Below are 17,652 nucleotides of genomic sequence, written 5' to 3' on the forward strand. Positions count from 1 at the left end.
ATGCCCACATTATACAAACCTCAGACCCCACTTCTTTGCCGATATACGGTGCCCTATTAATACAAATAATCTCTTAAATGGCTTTGATCGATTCTCTCTTGCAGAAAACGAACTTCTGTTCCGCGCTGTACAGCGATATATCATAGCAACGAAACGTTTTGCGACATATGTGTTAACTGCTCTCTCCTGCTCTACAACAGACCGTGTACCAAGTTTACATATAAAATAACGTTTTCTTTCTTGTTTTTTTTGTCTTCTCTTAGATGTCTTCTGACCACAATGATAACAGTCGCAACTCAACACAAACGGAGAGAACATTATGCTAGTGTTGGGCTTATATAAATATAGGATCTTGCATGAGTGGTCGTTTTGTATTGAATTTATTAAACAAGTCATCTAAACAAAGATAAAAACGAGGCTTGCCGAGTTTTTATCTGTATTTAGATGACGAGTTTTATAATCCAATACAAAATGACCACGAATCTAAGATTCTATTCATAACATGACCAACAAAGTTTCTTTTTATTTTATGCTCTTTTCCCGTTTCTTCACATTGTAAAAGAGTTTAACTGAAGAAATTCGCTGGAATAATGACGTCATTTCGTAAAAAATGACGTCATTTTACAGTTAAATAACTAGTGTAATAACACCCGTTAAATAAACAAAATTCAGCATTAAGTTATTTCACTCCTGGAGCGTAGGTCATGTTATGATCAAATTTGCGAGTCAATTAAAATACAGTCCGAATATTAATTCTGCTAAAAAATTGAAATGCTCGTCGCTATACTAATGATAGGGGCATTTTATCTGGACAATATGCAGCTGCATTATATCTGCATACATTTAAGATTTTAAAACTGTAAAACGACATTTTGATGTTGTATTCTCTCTTATTGCCATGGTCTGCATATGCTTATATAGATGGCACTTTCCGCATTTATTATCGCTTAAACATTGTTATGCCCCCGGTAGGGTGGCATATAGCAGTTGAACTGTCCGTCAGTCTGTAAGTATGTCAGTCTGTCCGTCCGAAAACTTGAATGGTCATATCTTTTTCAATTTTGAAGATAGCAACTTGGTATTTGACATGCATGTGCATCTCATAGAGCTGCACATTTTGAGTGGTGAAAGGTGAAGGTCAAGGTTATCCTTCAAGGTCAAATGTCTAATATATGGCGTCTGTCCGTCCTTCCGAAATCTTTAACATTGGCCATAGCTTTTCAATATTGAAGATAGCAACTTGCTATTTGGCATGCATGTGTATCTCATAGGGTTGCACATTTTGAGTGGTAAAAGATGAAGGTCAAGGTCATCCTTCAAGGTCAAATGTCAAATACATGGCGTCTGTCCGTCCGTCCGAAAACTTTATCATTGGACATAACTTTTTCAATATTGAAGATAGCAACATGATATTTGGCATGCATGTGTATCTCATAGAGCTGCACATTTTGAGTGGTGAAAGGTGACGGTCAAGGTCATCCTTCAAAGTCATATGTCAAATATATGGCGTCTGTCCGTCCGTCAAAAAACTTAAACATTGGCCATAACTTTTTCAATATTGAAGATAGCAACTTGAATTTGACATGTATGTGTATCTCATGGAGCTGCATATTATGAAAGGTGAAAGGTCAAGGTCATCCTTCAAGGTCAACGGTCAAATATATGGCATCCGTCCGTCCGTCCGAAAACTAACATTCGCCATAACTTTTGTTATGCCCCCGAAGGGTGGCATATAGTTTATGAACTGTCCGTCAGTTCGTCCGTCTGTCTGTTCGTCAGTCAGTCTGTCCGTCCGTCAGTCAGTGAGTCCGTCCGTCCGTCCGTCCGTCCGAAAACTTTAACATTGCCCATAAATTTAGCAATATTGAAGATAGCAACTTGATATTTGGCATGCATGTGTATCATATTAGGCTGCACATTTTGAGTGGTGAAAGGTCAAGTTCAAGGTCATCCTTCAAGTCAAGGTCAAAGGTCAAATATTGCAATATTGAAAATAGCAACTCAATATTTGGAATTCATTCATATCTCATGGAGCTGCACATTTTGAGTGGTGAAGGGTCAAGGTCATCCTTCAAGTTCAAGGTCAAAGGTTAAATTTTGCAATAGTGAAGATAGCAACTCGATATTTGGCATGCATGCGTATCTCATGGAGCTTCACATTTTGAGTGGTGAAAGGTTAAAGTCATCCTTCAAGGTCAAGGTCAAATTTTGCAATATTGAAGATAGCAAATCGATATTTGGAATGCATGTGTATCTCATGGAGCTGCACATTTTGAGTGGTTAGAGGTCAAGGTCTTCCTTCAGGGTCAAAGGTCAAATATATGGCTTCAAAGCGGCGCACTAGGGGACATTGCTGTTCACGAACACAGCTCTTGTTTTCAGACAAAAGTCATATCTTTATAATCATTTACTTATGAGTAATTATGGTACTTCTGCTGTGAAAGTTTGAGATAAATAAAACTGCTTAACGAGGAGTAAAGTAAACAAACTTTGGGACTTACATACCATACATACATACATTTGTACGGATGAACGCGTGCAAACTGTGTGCATCCCATTGTGTGATGTTAAATTTATTACACAGTCAAACATTAAACGAAACATGTTAGTATGTAAGTAAACAAGCATGTTGATCTAAACACGTTTACTGCGTGACAAAAACAGCACAATGACCAAAGTCCCATAAGTAAACATGCACTTTGTTCGTAAAAAGCATGATGTTTCAATCACATTTACCTCAATGCAAACGTCAAAACAGTAAAGTTATATCAAGGCGTTAAGCACTCTCAATCTGACCAAACCCTTAGCAAAAATCATTTAAAAGCATTAGCAGAGGGATGCGATTCACATATTTTAGTTGAAGCGCGTCCCGGTTTAATCCTCCATGGACGCGATATTTAAATGTACATTAATTAAATAAATACAAATAAAAGCCAGTAATTACCAACGATACTCTTGATATGATATGATACAAATGTCCATTATAGTGCTTTTATCCAATACTTGATAGCAGTGTTCGCGCTAATGCTATGCTATACAAGTATCTATTTACACAATGAATTTTTCACTGGCGCAACATTTCATTGCCTGTTGTCCTATGGGACGTATCAAGAACATCAGTAAAACTAAAATGTTAGTTATCTGTAGGCGTAGATTAAAGTACTTCTTTCTCGGGCTTTGTAATTACACTGATCTTACACCGTGATAACTCGTGATTATAGAAAAACAAACTGGCAATAAACTACGAAAAAAAACACAAAAAAATGCACGGCAATACACCGAAAAAAAAACCACTGGAAGTAAGTAGTTTTTTTCCTTGTAGGCAGCAGTATGTATTTTGATAACAAAGATGTTGATTTGCATTAATAAGTGACCTATATCTTTGCTATATTCATATTACAACTGCAACTGATCATTTATCGCTCTTTTAGCTAGCATGTACATTAGTACATGCATACTGTTTTGTGAATGTATTAATCAAACATAAATATGAGTGAAACAATTGTGAACAAGTCAGATTTCAGAAAATTAAACGGCTAAGATATTGCAGAGCGTAATTGTAACTTTTGCGCCCCCTCCCTATTTGTTATAAATAACTTACTACCTTTTTTTATATCGGAAATTATATAAATATAGTCGGGAGGTTCTTAATTAACTTAAAAACTTTACATTCAAAACTTGTAGAGCGCGAACTTTTTTCTATGAATGTATAAAACAAACCATTACGTACTTTAACCGAAAAATAATTGTGTTTATTGCCATATAAAAACGAATATGTTCATATGAAAACAACAATGAATAAAGCTTCCATATTTATTTTTCTTCTTGATGACAAGGATTCAGAATTACAAACCGAATCGGTCGGGGCCAGGAATAACACCGAGCACGGACTCCAATGCCAGTCTCCAGGGTGGATGCGAACATTTGGCTAATGGAGCTAATCCAGCGATCAAGATGGAAACAAAGGGAACGACCATAGAAACACGGAACGTAAGAACAATAAGATCCACGAACTGAATCACGAGCTGAGGCGCGAACGCTGGGACATCATCGGATTAACCGATGTCAGGTGGCTACACTTCAAAAATATGACAAAGGGCACAATATGTGGTTTAGTGGAGAGGATTCTAATAATCGCCACGTGGTTGCTTTCATCGTTCAGGTAGACAACAGCGTCATAAGTTGCAACCCAGTTTCCAACAGACTCAACTCGATTTGTATTTTAGCAAGACCTCAAAACATCACCACCATCCAGGTTTACGCACCTACATCAGCCTTCAAAGATGAGGAGATCGACAACTTTTTATAAGAGATAGGGTGCATCATAGTGAAGGTCTCGAAGAAGTGGCCTAACGAGTGAACCAGTCTCTGGTCATCCCCATACCGAAAAAAGGCTAGCGCAGTTCTTGGCCCAATTGCTTCTCGCCTAGGCTACCCAGGTTCAATTCTCGTTTCCAGTAGCTTGTAAGTTTGGTTGGTGGTAACCACACCGGACAGGTGGGGTTTCCTCCGGGTACTCCGCCCACCCCCCCCCCCTCACACACACACACAATACCAGTACAAGACCACACTAAAATTGAAAAGATTTCAGTAGCAACGGAGTAGCTGGAAACTGCAGCTTCAATTAAAAGTTCGTCCCAAATTTCGAGAGTCTAGTAAGGTACATAGATAGGAGAACGGGGCACTTTCCAGGTCCACACGAATGTAGCCCTTTGCTCGGAAAGTACCTTATAAAAATTATTTACCCATGTACAGGCCCTCTTACAGCGAACTGACTGGGATATATATTTGCAATAGAAAGGTCTCTTGGGAAAAGTACCGTTCAAATAAAAAAGGTAAATTAACAGTATTAAAAACAAAATACTGTAATCACGTTTGTTGAATACTAGTTTGAACTAGTTATCGCTAGTCGTTATGAATAAATCTAAAAGTGCAAAATCAGTTTTTAAATAATTTGATTTATGTATTTAAAGTTCTGTCGGATGAATCTTGTATTTAAATTTTTCAAAAAAAGTGTTTTCTAAATGTAGTCCATCATCAATATATCTACGTGTTTTGATAAAGCTTTGAATTAATTGTATTTCTTCAGACATGCTTAGCATAAAATACTTCATAGCAGAAACAAATCAATCGGCTTAAAGTTGTGCACACTTACTATTTATATGAACCTCTTTATAATATCTGAACAAGAAAATGAAGAGCAGAACATAAATCAAGACCTTTTTTAAATTGTTTACCTCTGCAATATGTGATTTGGTGACCAATAAAGTCTTGTTGTATGGAGACTAAGTTAAAAAATATATTTGCTTTGAAAGAAATTTACTTTGTCTTGAATCTATTATGCGAAAGCGCGTAGTATAATGTTTAAAAGGCCTATGTACTTAAGTTCGATGCTGTGTGATTTTTATTTGCAGCTGTCAAATGACTGTCGAGGAATTATTAATCGACAAAAATAAGTAAATATTACTATTTTCACTAACGTTATTGATTTTGTGTCTGTGTCACAATATTGGGCTTTATGGAACTCGGGAATCCATGAAAGAGATGGTATTATCAAGCTTTCACTGTCAATTGTTACGCCGAGTCGACTACATTCTAGAATGTGTTCAAATATGATTTCATCGTCCTAATGTTTATTAAACTCAAAATGTACAAAATGGTGTAAGAGATTATTCAGACAAGTGTTTGAAAGTTGTAACCATTAATAGAACTGATTATAAATTGCCCCAGTTTGAAGACGATACTACAATTTTATTAGACGGTACGGAACTATCCTTAAATGAAACTCTAACTGTTATACAAGATTTTTGAAATATTTCACGTCTTAACGTAAATTTTGATAAAATAAATGTTGTATGGATTGGCAAGCACAAATGAAGTTGTTATACCATAAAAATGGAACTTAATTGGATGCAACACAGCTTTAAAATGTTAGGAATACATTTCCATGTTACCCAGTCAAAATGGTTAAAATAAACTATGAGGAAAACATATTAAAATGAAAAATATTCGGAAAAACTGGAAAAGAAGAATTTTAACGCCAATTGCAAAGGCTGTACTTGTGAAAACGCTTAATGTGCCATTATTAAAACACTTGTTCATATCATTACCTAACCAACCCGATACCATTCTAAACTCAATAAAGTCTTCTATTCTGAATTTTATTTGGGACGGGAACAGTAAACTAAAGTTTTCGACAATAGTAAAAGAGTATGGTTTTGAAAGTGATCACTTTGGATGCATACATTCCAACATTGAAACTAACTTCGTTACAAAAAATCAATCCTTTAGCGGAAATAGGATATAAATGACAAAACGTTATTTTGATACATATAAACTTTTTAATTGCAGTTATCATTATTTTCTAAATATATCTTACAGAATGTCAAACCCTTTTTGGGTAGATGTTCTAAAACTAAAAAGCTTCTCACTGTATTGTGGTAAACAAGAAGTAAACACAGGAAAATTCTAGTATTATCCGCTTTTTATCATCCAGATATATTGATAGGAAGTACAAGTTTTTTACTTTAAGTCATGGTTCGTAGCTAGAATGTATTGTATAAGTGATATATTTAAAAATGGAACCTTGATCTCTCTTGATGAATTAAATGAAATATACGATTTGAACATAAATTGCATTCATTATACAGGGGTGACAACAGCAATATATAAATTTGTCAAAAACTATTTTATATCTTGACCTTCCCAACAAATTATCAAACCCTTTTGCCCTCACTTTTACAACTTGCACTGAAAAAAAAGAATCTGGTGCACAAAGAATATACACCATTCTAGATAAAAAAAATAATGAAAAACCATCAGTTTAACTTTAAGCAAAATGATGTACACAACTCAATACCATTATTAATCAAAAGAACGGAATTGCTTATTTGAGCTACCTTTTTAAATAACCAATGATGTAAAGGTTCAGTGGTTCCATTATAGACTAACTCACAGGGTTCTTGGAACAAATAGTCTTTTGAATAAAATGAAAATAACTGATCATCCAGTATGTTCATTTCGCAAACAAAGTGAGGAAAATTTAAAACATTTGTTCTGGGAATGTCATATATCAAAAGCAATTATTGACGAACTTTTACCCATCCAATCTGTTCCTTTCATTAACATGACAATCATTTCATTTGGACATTAAATGACGTATGCTAGAGCCATAAAAAATGTTATTTTGTTTATTAAGCTGTACAAGTGTAACATGAATAAATGCATTCCAAGCATAACATGAGCAAAGAAATGCATTTATTTCGCATACGATAACTTGAGAAAAATATCAATTATAAAAAATAATTTAAAATCCGATGAGAGTGAATGGGAATTGTAAAATGCTATTATTTCATAAACTTAAAATTTATATTTGATGAATAATTAAGATTCTTTTAGTTTTAGTACTTGTTACAAATACTAATTAAAGCGTACCGTTACTCAACAAAATTACATGTTAGACCTAAGCGTTATCAAATATAATTATATGTACCTACTATTGTTAATCTATGCCTTGTTCATATGTTATTACAATGTACAAATATTTATTTATGTATTTATTTATGCATTTCTTTACATCTCATCAACACTATACATTATACAAGTCACATATATAAAACGATCATAAAAGTGTTGCCAATCAATAATTTGATTTACAAGAGATGATAAAAGCATCAAGTTAACTTTCATACTTACATAACTAGTATTATACATGTACATTAGATAAAATTGTTGAGTTGATCATATGAAATAAAGGATGCATGGAATATGTTCTCATGTGGTCATTATAGTAATCGCAGATACTGTATATAGCATAAAATCAAACCAACACATAATATCCAACTGGTTAAAATGTAAACTGAAGTGCCACACCAGAAAGACCTCACCCATCTATCAGCACTATTACTTTAATTATATTAACACCGCAAAAAACCCTGGGTTAGCCCCATCAAATGAAAAAGTGTAATGTTTGACATCACCTGCATGCAAACCAACATTTACGAAGTCTACAAGTATTCTCCTAAAATATAATGATAATTATATCCAAGAGTTAGAACGAAGAGAGGATTGTTATACCTAGGTTCTCCTTCAGCATAAAAATAGTCATAAAAGAAACTTAAAGAGATTAAAAGGTAACTAACACATTAAAAACTGACCATCCCCCCCCCCCAAATAATTTCTAGACTGTTACCTTGGTTAACAAATTCTCTGCTTCTTACCTTTTAAAAACATAATAGAATTATAAACACATTCATATAGAGATATGTAATTAAGTAGAAGTGCGTGCCTAAATTTCAAATCTAAGTTGAAGTATATAATAAGAGGATTTGGCTGTTACCTTAGCTAAATCTACGTTGGAGAGAACAAATACACATTTTTGTTCATCTGACAAGTGAATAAAATCTTTATTAATTTGAATAGCTTTATCATGAACAGTTCTTAATGCCTCATAGGCTGGACACTGTCAAAACATGTGTTTCAGTTTCAACGCCTGATTTACAAATAGGACATACTAGTATACGTTCATTTAATGTAATGTTTTCTATACACGCTAGAAGATGTTGGGTTATTTTATCTTTTTCTAAGTTTTTCTTATAGTATTTGTTCAGCACACAATTACATGTTATTATAAATTTAACAAAATACTCTACTTACTTATATGCTATGTAAATCGTTATAAATTTACTATACACTACTATTATATTTTTCCTTAGACATGTGTTGGACGCATTGCATGTTTTCTGTTGATGTTTTTCTGTGTCTGATTGCAAAACATTATTGTTATAATTCATATTGAATGTGTAATCTTGTCTGCAATCTTGAAATTAAATGTGTTGAAAAAAATACTGTCATGTAACGATTCACTAGACGCGGTTGCGTGATCCCTTGCAGCATTCGGTCTTTGTAAAATACGTGAAGGTGTGGAAATTATAAAGACGGAACGTGTAGGTTCATGTGTGGGATTAACTTGAAATATACCATTCGATACAACATTAAATGCCAATTCGAACACTGCTTTTTAGAAAGAAACTGACCAGTCTGTCTTCAAGCCCAATAATGTTGACTAATCCGGCTTGATGTGAATCCTGAACGTATAAAGGAAAATTAATTCCGTTGTATAATGTATAATGTATAATGTATAATGTATAATTATCGTTTTTTTAAATGCACTTCCGTGATCCTTATTTGATTACGAACTTGTTCGACAAAATTTTCTTGGAAATTAATGGCAAAGAGAAGTGCTTCAATCTTTCTATTTAATATATAATTCGAAAGAATATATGGTAACAAAGCCATTACATGTGTCTTCAACTTAAAGAATTATCTACTGTAACCATGGCATTTACCTTGACCTCATTAGTTAATAATATACCTTTATTGGGTTCAATAAATATAGCTCGAATATAGCCCTTAACAATATCCGCTTAGCCAATCATGCCTTCTGGCACCACCTTTGTTGGAACCATTTCAAGTTGTATGTCCGGACTTCGGGCTTATATCACCTCCCGGCTCGGGACGAGTACATCAATGGGGATCCTGCTACAGAAAAACATCTTTTGTGCGCGACAGTTTGTGGTAAATATTCCGAAAATATTAATTGCTTGTAAATCAATAATAATACGTGAATATTTATAGATCTGTTTAGAAAAGTAACTAACTATTGATTAAACACACTGTCATCCAAATATACATGTATCGTATTAGTCGTCAGTGAGCCGTTTCAAAGAATTTATTTTTGAGTTTTAGACAAAGTCAAAGGGTAATACATACATTAAACTAAATATTTGCTGAAAATTAATTCATTTTAAACGTAAATAACTTTCAACAATTTAAATAATAACTATACTGTATACGCCTTAAATCTTTAAATGTTAAGATAAACTCGGAAGGTTATTATAGACTTCCACTTTGTTAATCGATTCACCCACGATACCCGTATCGTGCCTTTGACGAAAGTCCCTAAAAAGAGCTGGACAGTAAATGTATTTTTTCATTTCTACATGGAGCTTAGTCCCGCCAGTATTTTGGCAAAACATTATTTCTTTTAAGCTGTTTTTGTTGTTTGTCCAAGAATACACATTAAACTATAGAATAACATATTAAACATGTATATTTGTCAATCTTTCACTTAAAATATTTAGATCTTTTCATTAAGAGGGTCGATACTACGGATACACATGCTGGACAGTTAGCCAAATCACACGTTTCCTGGGCAATTTAAGTTTCAACCTCCGCGCAGTGATTTGAGTGGATCAAATCCCGGCCTTCATAACAAACCACGTGATGATAGCCTAGCCACGTGGTAAATAATTTTACCGTTGTATTTTTTGCTTTTTGTTTTGAATTTAGGTAGTTTATTTTTATTATGAACCTAAGTGTATTCACAATTTTCATAATATAAAAAAAAAGAAACTTTTTTTATAAAACAATACTTAAACAAACTTAATAAAATCCTACCTGGTAGGATGTTCTTTTGATTGCAGAGATTGTGTGTGAGAGCAAGCAGCGACAACTCAGCTTGGAAATTGTGTAAGGCTATCTAATAGGCGGTTTAACCGTACAAAGTGCACATTCTTATTATGATTGGAATTAATTTAACAGCTGCTTCATACGATTTTATTTATTTATTTTCTATTATAAGTTACAAATGTTGATAATGTACGTCGCATAAGGATCCGACAACGCGTTTGAACCATACACATTTGCGATATATGAATTATCATCGATGTCATCTATCTTCGAACCATTCTTATGTCTCAACTCACGAATATGAAAGATTACACAAAAAGAAAAAAGGTGGTACAACTTTCGTAGATACACGATTCGTTTTGACATCAGAATCGATATGCCATCCAAAATATCGTCGACAAAACCTTTAAATTTGTTCGCTTCTTTTATTGTTGGCTGTGGAGGTCGATAAAAACCACTGCGCTGATTTCACTGGAGGTGGGCAATATATTAAAGGAAAAAAAAATTCACAAACATTCGTTTGCGTCAAATTATCATTTAAGGCTTAATTTAAATGAACACGTTATTATTTTATCGGGTCTAGTCGAGGACATTCAATGACCAGAGTTATCAACATATACATTTGTTCTGTAAGTATACAGTTCGAAACGCGCAGTGGTCCGTATTCGCGATTCAAACTTCTAACTACCCGGGTTCCATGTCCACTTCCGGCTCATTTGTAGTTGGAGCGGTTTGTGCAAACAGGTTTCATGCATGTAGAATAACCTTCGCGTCAAATAAATAGCGTATACATCTGACGGTAATGTACATAGTTGTATTACCGGGTATATCGCGTATTTGATTTTAACACAGGCAGCAGTATCATAAATTTGCCCCCCCCCCCCCCGGGATTCTACCCCCCTCCCCCCCCGAGCTTACCCCAGGGGTTCCAGATTGTTAAATGTACACCTATTGTGTATGGGTTGACTTTTCAACAACGAATATTGACAAAAATACATAGTTTGAAAAAATGACCCTCGTATAGGTATTATATATGTACACAAGGTATGAAACGCACTATATGCCTATTGCTGAAAGATTGTGGAACTCTGAACGTGACCTTTTTCATCAAAAAGACACATGTTCCCATGCAGTTGCCGACAAGATGCAACTGTTTTCGTTGAAAGACAGTAAAAGCAACGTGATTTCACAACTAACCGATCTCCTGTTCGCCTAATAACTTTAATATGCAATTAAATTCGACTTTCTCGCTACATGTCTCTGTTTTGCTGTCATATTTTGTCGATCGAATGCTCGGTTCTAAAACGCCATATCATTGTCCAACACAATTACAAAAACCAACCAGATGACGCGTTATAAAATTAAAATGGTGTACATGTGTAGATGAAACACCGAGTGACATATAGGAGATCGACATATTGCCGAACAGGAGATCGGTTAGTTGTGTAATCACGTTGCTTCTACTGTCTCGGGGGGGGGGTCCCGGGGGGGGGCAAATTTATGATACTGCTGCCTGTGGATTTTAACAGATAAATTGCAGTAGTGCCATAACTTATCGCTAACAAAATATTGTCCCTGCCTTTACATCACATTTAGACCGTTATATTTTAAACATAACAAACATAAATATAGTACAACATCCTTTTATTAATAAATAGTTAAATGTTTAAATCTTACTGAGTTATTATCTCATTGACAATACGTGTTGGAGAACAATATAGTTCGATGTTCATCATTTCAATCCCAATTCATGTATTAATGTTGACAGGAGCGTTGATACCATTATTTTTTTAATCAGTCCGCTCAGGCAAATCACGGACGACTCTTTCCCGCTTTAATAGATTTTTGTTTAAAAAAGGCTTCCTTTAAATGAAATCAATATCAGCGGATAGTGTCTTCCTCGATATGCCTGCGTGGATTACACAAGCTAATATGCAACGAATCTTTACGAATATACTTTAACTTTATTTTCAAGACAAATGCAGAGTTTTCAGCGAAATATTTTCACAGTTGTGAAGTGTATATGCCACCCGGAATGTATATTTATATTGTCACTTTAAAATGCATTCACACAGTACTCTCAGTATGGTCACACGCAACTGCTGTTGTTTTTTTACTTAAGAGTGTACACATACACATCATAACAAGCGATAATGAAACATCAGGATGAGAAAAGAATACTGCACTGGTTGCAGTGTAACATAAATATTGAACATTACAACATATATAATTTACATGAAACAACGATTTCATCAACAATATTCAAAAAGAAATGCAAGCATTATAAAACATTCATAAATTAAACCATTTTTCAGAAGATAATAATGAAATAGTAACATTTAATAAATACATGAACGCTTAAAATAATATGTTAGTGAAAAATATGTAACGCAGTGCGTCCCATAAAAAAATGCATTTAGATTGGACACCCGTTATATGTTCAAAGCATTAAATGAAAGAAAATCTTACTATACCCTGTTTAATGGCCGTGAACAACTACAAAACATTATAATTAAATTTTATATGAAATGCAAAACAAGTGTTTACAGCAAGAATTGCAAATAATGTTGTCAAGTTGAATATACATACATGGCGAATCATGCTACACACAAACTTAATGTAACACATTGATTATGTTATGGTCTCTAGTCTAATGACACCACATAAATTACTACGAAAAGTAATAACATGTTCTCCTGATTATTTATTGTCTGAATGATTTATCATAGGATTTCATGCGTACTTGTAAGAAAATTAATTTATGGAATTGAAATGGATTTTTCCACTCACGCCCACACACTGTCACTCATGGGGGCTCATAAACTGACATGACGTATTTCATTCACTCTAAATATAACTCAAATGATCAACACCGAAAAATAAGATAGTATTATAAACGGAAAGGTTACAATATTTTCACATCCGCCTTCAATAAGTAAAGTAGGATACCAAAATACAGTATCGTGTTTTAAAGGGTTTTGTTTCAATCGTAACAACAACTCTTTCGTTCAACTACGTCACATGTTGAGAATCCTAAGCCATTTCCTTGGTGGGACGAGTTTAAGTTTGATTTGTGGACGAGCTTTTGGGCGCAGCGAATGTGTTTTTGAAGAGCAAGCTGGCAACACGTTTGTTTATCACGAATGAGAACATAATCAAAACGCCTTGACTGGCGTTGAAAATTATGAAAAGAAATCCAAACAACTCTACGTCGGTTAGCTCATAAACGATCCCAAATATCCATGCCATGCCAGTGATTGTTGACAGTTTGATGAATATTGTTATATTATTTCTCTCGCGAGATTTTGTACCGTTCAATTGAGGGAGACGCATAAGTTTTACGATAACGGAAATGAACATGACCAAATTTGTTACCATCACTACAGAAATAGGAATTGCAACAAAGAACAGGTTCATCCGTGGATTGGTGAGGTAACAAGGATGACCACCATAGCCAAATGTGTTATTTGTTTTCATTGATACTATTACATGAGAAGCAGACAGAACTATCGCCAAAATCTCTGCGACAGCCACGTATCTTACGTATGTACTGTATGGAATTGGTGCATTCTTGCTATGGTTAGTCAAACTGGTGAACGTTCGCATTATATGAAACGTGCATATGATCATCCAACAGAATCCGGACAGCAAACTAAAATGAAGTAAAAACCCGAGTGTTTTACAGAGCCATTCAACGTCAACAGTAACAAAATTATTAGCAAACAGCAGCGAACTGGAAATCAGTAACCATGTAGACAATGACATAATATTTAGGCCCGGCAGTGTTCGTAGATTTGGTAGTATTATATAAACGATAAGCGTGGCTATCAGCGATAATATGGATATGGATAAGCATATCAAGGAGATATAGCCAAATACCGCACTGGTTTTTGAAGGATTGGATGACACTTTGGTAAAATATTTCGAGCGTTTTTCCATGTACTCTTCCCAGCAAACTGATATATTACCACTAAACATGCGAATATACGAGTCAAAAGTAAGAACAGTTTTACCAATGGTGAATTTAGTATCAGAGAGTAATGTTTCATCTGAAACCGGTAAATGCTCAGAAACGTCGTCTGGAGTGATTGTTACACGGGAACAAAATGGTGAAGGTGTCATAATTATAGTACTAGAACAATCATGTGCAATTGTTGGATTAACGGGCAATATAGCATTTCCACTTGATGCATCATTAATAGAGTATTCGAACGCTTCTTTAAGTATGCGGCTGTGCAGTCTATTGTTAATCTCCATTAATGTCGATGTTGACAACTCTTTATTAATGCTAACTGCGAACCAGCGCGGGTCAAAATAACTAAATTCCATTTGATAATGTCCAATGAACTGATTTTTAAATACACCGCCAATATTCTGCATTAGTTCGGTAAAATTTTGGATGTTTCCAACATAGAAATAAATATCTAACAGAAACGCTTCAATGTTTTCATCAAATTTGCCACCTCTTAGAATATCTCCTACGGAAGGCATTACTGGTAATTTCAACTTAATGAATGACCTACTTCCGCAGAGTCCGATTCTATGATTTAACAAGCGCGCCTGTGCTCGAACCAAGTCCGGAAAAACCTTTTCAGCGAAGAAGGTAATTTCATTTGACATCAGCCTCGTTGTTTTAATTGGAACCATTTGAAATTGTAAATTTAGTGTATGGACATTCTCCCGGTGGGAGGTCGTGTCGTTCATAACACATCGACTGATATCCCTCTCTGACAAACCAAACCCTTTTGCACACGAGAGTTGGCGACACATTTTCTGAAAATATAAATTGATTATCATTCAATAGCTAGTACACATGAATGAATATTTATGAAAGTGTATAGGCAATTGAATTAATACCGCTAAAAAAACAATCTAGATATATATATAAAATAAATATAAACCCACGTTAAGCTATGAATAAGAACGTGTCTATCTGTTACAAATCAATATAAATGGACGGATTAATACAATAATTACAATAAAAATAACTGTATACGCCTTTCAACTTTATTTGTGTGAGATTCAGTGAAATATTATGCAGTATTAAATATTATCACACTATTATTATATAATCACTAACCCCAGCTTATCATCGGGTAACCTTAATACATTTGGGGCAAGCTAATCCTTCTCTGCTATGAGTCATAATAGTACATTAGACAAATACTTACAAAAATATGTGATTTTATTCTGATATTTTCCCATTTACTCGCAATGTTTACATGTCTGCTTGTTTTGCCGTTTAAATTGCCTTCATTACGTTTTCTTAGCGTTTTGAAAAAATGTATCTATTATAAAGGCCAGCGTTGCTCAAAACAGAACTTCATATTTCCATGTTTAATCATGTGATTCGGTAAATCGTAGTAGTTCTGAAGAGTGATTGTATTTGCGTTAACGTTAGTTGTTGTAGGGTTGAATTATGGATGGTGATATCATGTTCTTGATTATAAGGTATTAATCGAGTATTTGTTAAATTGATTGGACAGATTAAATACACGAACCAACTTCCGCTCTGCAGATCTAGTCTTGAAACTGTATAGACGTTTTGAAAGCGTATGCAACGACCGTTTCAACATCTTAACTTTAACTGTTTGCAACCATCCAATGCTTAACTGTTTGCTTCGTAGAATTAAGATAACTTAAAGACAGAATAAGCTAATGTACAAAGCTATCAAATTAATTACCATAAATTGATCGTAAACGGATTTTGAAGAGCATCTAGCGTCGCCATCTGACGGAGCTTCATTGTTGTCTGAATAAGTTTCGCCGTTTGACGAAGTTTCACTATAGTATACATTAAATATGTCGTTTGACGGAGTTTCACTATAGTCTTTAGTCATTTCTTCTTTTTCCATGAAGAATAGCAGAGCGGTATAAGAAAAAGGCGTTGGTGGCAATATCCCACTATCCCAAGAACAGGTGTCATCTATTTCAGCCTTTTCGTAACCATTGCACATAAAACAATGCACGTTTTTGTATTCGTCGTTATACACAGACTCGTACGATAGGCATGCTTCTTCGACGTAAGGGTCATAGTCTCGCCAATTGCCAGTCATGTTGCATTTGTCGATCCGTAATAAGCACGGCACAGGGTCTACATTATATTCTTTCGGAAATTCGAAGATGACATTACATTCTGGATCTGACTCAATAAACCTAGATATGTATTTTGGGTTATTAAATACAAAATCAGGCAATGGATTCAAACATGCAATCATGGGTCTCCAGAGAATAAAAGCGTGTGCCGCTCCGTGGCAAAGGGCGCAGTGTCCGTTTTTATATGTTACAGTATAGTTAAAATATGAACCAGGCAGAATCTTCGAGTGCAAAGAGGATCTTGGCAGAATCATCTCAAAGCTGTCATTGAAGTCAAAGTCATGATAATCCCTCTCACACTTCATTCGAGTTCCATTGACGTCTTGATATTCGGAAGGACATCGAGAAATCATGATATATGAAGATTCTGCATTAGACGAAAACCAGCTAAAATCACGGAACTGTGGATAAACGCACCTGCGAGACAACTCGTCTTCGGATAGTCGGGCATTTAAGCGGTCAGGACAGCAAGCATTTCCGCACGAGTCGCTACAAAAACATTCTTCACAACATGATTTTGTAGCAATACTGTATTGAGAAAAATTCATATGATTCGCCTCAAAGTAACAAGTGTCTGTGTATGGACAAAGACTCCGATATTCCTCCACCAACGCACTAATGAAAGAGTCGTTTTCACCAGGATAACTCCCGTTTAAAACTCTTGAATGCACACATACAACTACTTGTAGAAAAATCAGGAAATGTCTGCGCACGGACATCATGATATCAGCGATTTTATCTTTCAGCTCGCGATTCCATTAAAAATGTAAAAGAAAACAAACAAATCCTTGTAGTTTAATAATTATATAAATAATTCCTACGTTAAAAGAGCACTCGTTACATTATTCCATATATTATCGCCATAAATGCCACATTAGGTAATAGACAATTCTCTGTTTCAAGATAATGCGATTATGGATTATCCAAATTGCAATATGTGTGTTTATACAGATACATTACGGGAAGTTCTCGAAAATGGAATGTAGAACGTCCAATCGGTTCAGAGATTGCTTATAAGGGCGGTGTTAAAGGTGGGGTTATTTGACGACAATTCTTGATTATGATTGGTCCACAGTACGGGATTAT

Source organism: Dreissena polymorpha, chromosome 11 (assembly GCF_020536995.1).
Source record: "Dreissena polymorpha isolate Duluth1 chromosome 11, UMN_Dpol_1.0, whole genome shotgun sequence".
NCBI lineage: Eukaryota > Metazoa > Mollusca > Bivalvia > Myida > Dreissenidae > Dreissena > Dreissena polymorpha.